Genomic DNA, 6,352 nt, shown 5'->3' with positions numbered 1-6,352 from the left:
CCGTGCCGGCCAGGCCCGCCTCGGCTTGCCCAGGGAGGGCCCGGTCCTTGGCCCCAGGCCGCAGAGCACTTGGGATTCATTTGAATCTTAGAGCAAGGACCCGGGTCACCAGTTGTCTGCCTTCGTACTTCCTGTTATTGTCTGAATTTACCTTATTTCCCAGCATTTCAGGATTTTAGTGACGCTGACCCATGCACCTTTTCCTACAAGTTGTATCTGCCTGCACGGGGCTGCTGGGGGGGCTCAGCCCTGACCCTGGCCATGTACAAGGCCGCTTGACGTTCCCCTCGGGGAGGTGGGCCCCCGCTCCGACGCCTATCCTTACTGGCCAACCCTGACATGTGCCCCCCAGGACTTCTCCCTTGTTCTAGACAACAAAGACAAGTCACTAACTCCCGCGGGGAAATCACATGATGAGGAATCTGCGCTTTCCTTCGGATCTGCTCTGATTAGCTCTGACCTGGGCGAACCTCGCACCCCTGCACGTGCTTCCCACCCACGAAACGCAGCCTCTGCCTACAAGGCCGCGGTTTCCACGCAGAACTGATCTCCGATGGGACTGGTCCGCCGCCGTCTTCCCTGAGGCTTCTGCGTAGCTCATAGTATTCCAGCCGGGTGAGATGGCTTTTGACATAGCAGCCTAAGGAACCCTCCTCTTCGTCCTGTCGGGGTGCAGCTCCGGCCCAGCCTTCTTAATCCCATGAACTGACTCGCCCCGGCCTTTGGTGGACAACCTTGATGTCCCCTGAAGTCTAAGATGGCATCTATTTTTATCCTCCTAAGATTGATTCTGGTGTATTTGCAAGTTTGATCTTTACTGATTTCATCAGATTTCGATATCTTGGCCTGAGGTCCTTCCGTTTTTTGTGGGGTTTTTAAAAAATGTTTTTATTGATTTCTGAGAGAGAAAGGGAGAGAGAAACATGGATAGGCTGCCTCCTGCATGCCCCCTACTGGGAATCCAGCTTGCAACCTGGGCATGTGCCTTGACCAGAAATGGAACCAGGAGACCTCCTGGTGCGTGGGACGAAGTGAGCCACCCCAGCCCGGCAGTCCTTGCGTGGTTCTTTTAAAATTAAACATTTTATTTTATTTCTTTGTTAATCCTCACCTGAGCATATTTTTCTATTGTGTTTTTTTTTTTTTTAGAGAGAGAGAGAGTGGATAGGAGGGGGATAGACAGAGAAAGAAAAACATCCTTGTGAGAGAGATGCATGTACCCCACCCAACCAGGGCCAGGGATCGAGCCTGCAACTGGAGGTACCTGCCCTTGACTGGAATTGAACCCAGGACCCTTCAGTCCGTGGGCTGACACTCTATCCACTGAGCAACACTGGCCGGGCTGTCCTTGGGCAGCTTTGATGCTCTTAGAATTGCCCCACTTTGTCTGGGAGTCATCACAGTGGAGCAGGCTCTCCCCAGTGTTTACTACTCTCGGCCCCGGAGTCTCCGGAAGACTCAAGGCATTCCCCAGCCGGCTTTCTTCCCTGACCAGTATGCGGGTGTCCCCGGCCGTCAGAACTCTTGCTCAATGACCAAAACTCAGGAACGAAAGATAACATGGTGATTGTCACCATCTTCACTCCCAACTAGTTACCTGACTCCCAGACTGGGTAGACCAGGATAGGGAGGCATTCTGGGGCGATGCTAATCACCTCCATTAGCAGGGAACCTGACAGGCTACACATTCCTGTAAGTACCATCCTTTCATTACATTGCAGCAGGTCCCTACTCCGCATGGTTGAGCCACCAATCACTAGAGGAGAGAAGACTGGATAAACAGCCGAGAACCCCGCCCTCTCTCACCTGTCATAGGGCACCGCCTCCCCTGGGCGGGGTTACTATACATCCTGCCAGTGGGGCCCGGCCAGGACATTCCATTCCTCACAATCCCCACAGGGAGCCTTCATCTCCCTAAGGCAGCTTGGGAGACAGGCCCGTAGAGGTCACAGGTTAGAGCCCTTAGGAGTTAGGGTCCGTGAGCTTCCTGGCTACCAGCCTTGGAGCCGAGAGACCTCAAAGGTGAGGCGGGTGCCCCAGGCACCTGGAGGCCCCCTCGTGAGGATGGGAACTCACTGAGTGGAGGCTTTGACCCAGACCCCACTGCCCCTGCCCCACCCCCTTCTCGGGCCTCACTGTGTCCGTTCCTCAGAGAACCTTGAAAATGGGTCAGGCTCCCTGCGGGCCTCGCTGTGGTCTGTGGTTCAGAGGTCGATCCACCTTTAACAACTTCGTTTTTTAAACTGGCGCCTCCCTTCCTTACATAATCTCAAGAATTAGAATTACGAAGGCAGTCTTTTAAGCAAAACCTATTTTTTTTCTGCGCTTCATTTGCGGCAGAGTTTCACACTTCCTCAGGCCCCCGCTCAGGCCTCAGCAGGGGGCAGGTCGCTGTTCCACTTTCCTACAAGGGAGTACGCCCGGCCCGTGTGGCTCAGGGGTTGAGCGTGGACCTATGAACCAGGAGGTCACGGTTAGAGATTCCTGGTCAGGGCACAAGCCCGGGTTGTAGGCTCGATCCCAGGTCGGGGGCATGCAAGAGGCAGACAATCAATGATTCTCTCTCATCATTGATGTTTCTCTCTCTCCCTTCCCCTCTGAAATCAATAAAAGCAGGTTTTAAATCAGCGGTTCTCAACCTGTGGGTCGCAACCCCCTTGGGGGTCAAACGACCCTTTCACAGGGGTCGCCTAAATACATCCTGCATATCAGATATTTACATTATGATTCATAACAGTAGCAAAATTAGTTATGAAGTAGCAACGAAAATAATTTTATGGTTGGGGTCACCACTACATGAGGAACTGTATTAAAGGGTCGCGGCATAAGGAAGGTTGAGAACCACTGTTTTAAATAGATGATGCATCTACAAAGTGAGAAGGTTCCCAGTGAGAAGGGCAAGGACAGAGCAGTGTGTAGAGTATTTCCACTTGTAATAGAAACCCTGTGTGTGGTGTACATAGGGGGGTGAAAGAGGGGGTGCGATGGGAAATAACTTCGCAGGGTGAGCTGGTCATCAGTTCCCAACTGGGCAGGTCATGGTGGACAGTCACGCCCAGGCCTATAGCTCCTTTAGTGAAAGGTTTTAACAAAGCCTGGCCTGCTCTGGCCAGTGGCCCAGAGGTTAGAGCATTGGCCCACGCACCAAAGGGTCATGGGTTCGATCCCCGGTCAAGGGCACACGCCCAGGTTGCCAGTTCGATCCCTGGTCCAGGTGCATTTGTGAGGGAACCAATCGCTGTTTCTCACATTGATGTTTCTCTCCCTCTCCCTTCCTCTCTCTGGAATCAATGAAAAAAATGAGAATTAAAACATAATAATAATAAAACAAAGGATTTGTTTTGTTGCCTTTCTCCTCTCCCATCAGGGCGAGGCAGGAGGTCAGATGAAGGGTCTGGTGAGAAAGGAAGGCACCCTCTCCCCACCCCCTCCCGCTCCCGCCGTGAGCCCTGTGTGCCCAGGGACAGGTGAGGGAGAGACGGGCTGAGGGTCCATGTGCCGCTGAGGCCACCAGAGCCTCAGGAAGCCCGATGTCCTCCAAGCCTCTTCCTCGGGGGCCGCCGCTCCGCCAAGGCCGTGGTGGGGAAGAGGGGGCAGCGAGGGCTGCTGGACGCCCCAGGATGCCTCCCGCTGCCCAGAGGAACGCCCAAGCCCACCTTCCCCACCTCCTGCAACCTGAGGCCAAGGGGCGAGGTGACTGTGACAGGGCAGGGCGGTGACCCTTCCGGAAGCCAGCCTCCGACCCTCCCAGCCCAGGGGCAGTGGGCCAGCCCGTGTTCAGACTGACGGACACTCATGCAGGCGGCCTCAATAAACCCAAGGCAGGGACCTCTGCCTGACCCTGTCTGCAGGCTACGCCTGGGGCGGTGGCACAGGGGAAGGGCAAGGGAGGGCGCTTCCGTGAGCCAGAGACCACAAGGGCACGCTCACGCGGCCGGGGCGTCATCGCCTTGCTTTGCAAGCCCCCAGGTTTGATTTTGTGAGAGCTGCAATTTCCTCCCCGCGCGGGGCACTGGGAATGTGTGTGTAATGGAACTTGATTGTAGTCAGCTGTCTCCCAAGTTCCCCACTGCCCCGGAGACAGCTGGCCACGCGCCCCGTGGCGACAGAGGAGTGGGGGGAGGGGGAGGGGAGGGGCGGGGCAGCAGAATTTCCAAGGCGGTGACACTGATGGGGTTGGGGGGCATCTTCTGAGCAGAGTCCATGTTCCTTAAGCAGCTTTCCCTGGTCACAGACCCCTGGTCCCTGGGAGTGCTGGCCCTGCTGGGGACCTTGGCCGCTGGCCGCCAATGGGAGGCGTCTCAACTGTGGCCAGAAAACAGCAGAGAAAGACCTGCTTTCCCTTTCCCACCAGAGCTAGAGGTGCCCGCCCCGCACCAACTGCTCACCTGGACATAGAGGATCGTGGGCTCGGTCCCCAGTAGGGGGCTTGTAGGAGGTGCTTCTCCCCCCCCTTGTCTTCCTCTAAAAATCAATGATTAAAAATATTTTTAAAATGTTTTTTATTGATTTCAGAGAAAGGAGAGATAGAAACATCGATAAGAGCCAACCATTGATCGGCTGCCTCCTGCAAGCCCCTCTGGGGATTGAGCTTACAACCCGGGCGTGTGCCCTGACCAGGAACCGAACCATGACCTCCTGGTTCATGGGTTGCTGCTCAACCACTAAAACACACCGGCTGGGCTAAAAAATATATATTTTTTAAATGATCATCTCTTAATTTATTTTTATTGATTTCAGAGAGGAAGGGAGGAGAGATAGAAACACCAATGATGAGAGAGAATCATTGATTGGCTGCTTCCTGCATGCCCCACACTGGGCATGTGCTCTTGACCAGAATCAAACCCGGGACCTTTCAGTCCGCAGGCCAATGCTCTATCCATCGAGCCAAGCCAGCTAGGGCTAAAAATTATTTTTTTAAAAATCAAAGGAAAAGAAACAAGACATAGGCAAGACTCACAAAACCTCGTTACTTTATTGCACCAAGATCTTGGCAACATCGGGGTCCACAGCCCCTGGAGGGAAGTGCAGAGAACGGGCGCAGACCTCCATACAGAGGCAGCAATGGCGGAGATGGGGGACGGAGAGGTGGCCCCTCCCACGGACCCCAGGCCCCCACACCTCCACTCTAAACACAAAATTAAATTAAACCCCGATTCTAAGTGAGCGGAGGCCGCTGTGATAAAAGCTTGTTATTTATATACATTTATATACGCACACGTCATCTAGAACCGGACTCACTTCCTGGGCCCGCCGGCCCTGGCCCAGTTTGGTGCATGATGCTGGGATGTTGTGGGAGGGAGGCCTCGCCCCTGACAGAGATGAATGCTCAGCACTGCCCACAGTGACAGGTGACGACGGGTGATGGGTGACAGATAGCTCCTCAGGAGGTTCTACAATGACCCCATGGAGGAGGGTGGGTGGAGGGCGGGAAAGAAAGGGGATTGAGTCTGTCAGACAACAGCACCCTCTACTCCTGCCAGGGCTGCAGGAAACGGGGAAGCAGCTCCCACGGCCACGCACTGCACGAAGGAGAAGGCCCTGCCCAGAGGCGACAAGGGACAAAGTGCGGGTCTCTGAACAGTGAGGCTGACAGGCCGAGGCCAGGCCCCTGAGAAAAGGCAGCCCAGCCGCTGGCTTTCTTGGGACCAGACGGCCCCCGTGCGGCCGCTGACATCTCCTCCCAGCTTTTCAGAGAAAATGAACACAGGAAGGAACAGCCAGACGACCCCCATGAAACAGTGCACACACCTCCCCACAGCCCCCAGGGCCAGGGCAAGGCTGTCGGGAGGGGCGGGGTGAGCGCCGCCGTCGGTCCGGCTCCCCGTGCAGCATCTCCCGGAGAAAGGAGCCGTGATTGTCAGATTCACTTGTACCTTCGACCCCTGGGTCACTGTGATTGTTCAGGAAAACGTCACCCCGACAGAGGCTTGCCCATGATTGCTACTTCCCACGTGCACAGGCGCGGCTTGAGCGAGGTAAAGTGATCGGCAGTTACAATCGGCTAAACTGAAAAGCACTCGCCCGCGGAGCAAGGAAGCCAGGTCTGCAGGAGGGAGGACACTGCCGCTGGCGCCCAGGCCTGGGCAGAGGCCGGAGGTTAAGCAGTGACAGGAAGAGGCCCTCCCCCACGACCCCACCTGGACAGAGGCTGCGGCCTGCGGCTGATGGGGGTCGGGAAGGCGCTCAGAGCGAGCAGCAGCCGAGGGGCAGGGGCCAGCTCCGCAGTTCAAGCCCCAAACAGCCGCCTGCTCCCGAGAGCGTCCAGTTCCCTGTGAGGACGGAGGCCGGGGGCCGCCTCGGCTCCGCTTTCTGAGGTGCCGGTAAGGCAGACAGCCCTGTAGGGACGGGG

At 55.9% G+C, this 6,352-nt stretch overlaps 1 long non-coding RNA gene across 1 annotated transcript in view; it reads left to right on the top strand.

Moving 5' to 3' along the window:
* LOC106724419 overlaps positions 1-6,234 on the top strand; it is a 22,257-nt gene extending 16,023 nt beyond the window's left edge. Inside the window, exon 4 of the long non-coding RNA XR_001360206.1 lies at positions 5,427-6,234. This is a non-coding gene — a long non-coding RNA (uncharacterized LOC106724419). The remainder of the gene's footprint in view (positions 1-5,426) is intronic.
* Positions 6,235-6,352: the final 118 nt, after the last annotated feature.

Source organism: Myotis brandtii, unplaced genomic scaffold, assembly GCF_000412655.1.
Source record: "Myotis brandtii unplaced genomic scaffold, ASM41265v1 scaffold825, whole genome shotgun sequence".
In the NCBI taxonomy this organism is placed as follows: domain Eukaryota; kingdom Metazoa; phylum Chordata; class Mammalia; order Chiroptera; family Vespertilionidae; genus Myotis; species Myotis brandtii.
This window is presented reverse-complemented; position numbering and strand designations above follow the sequence as displayed.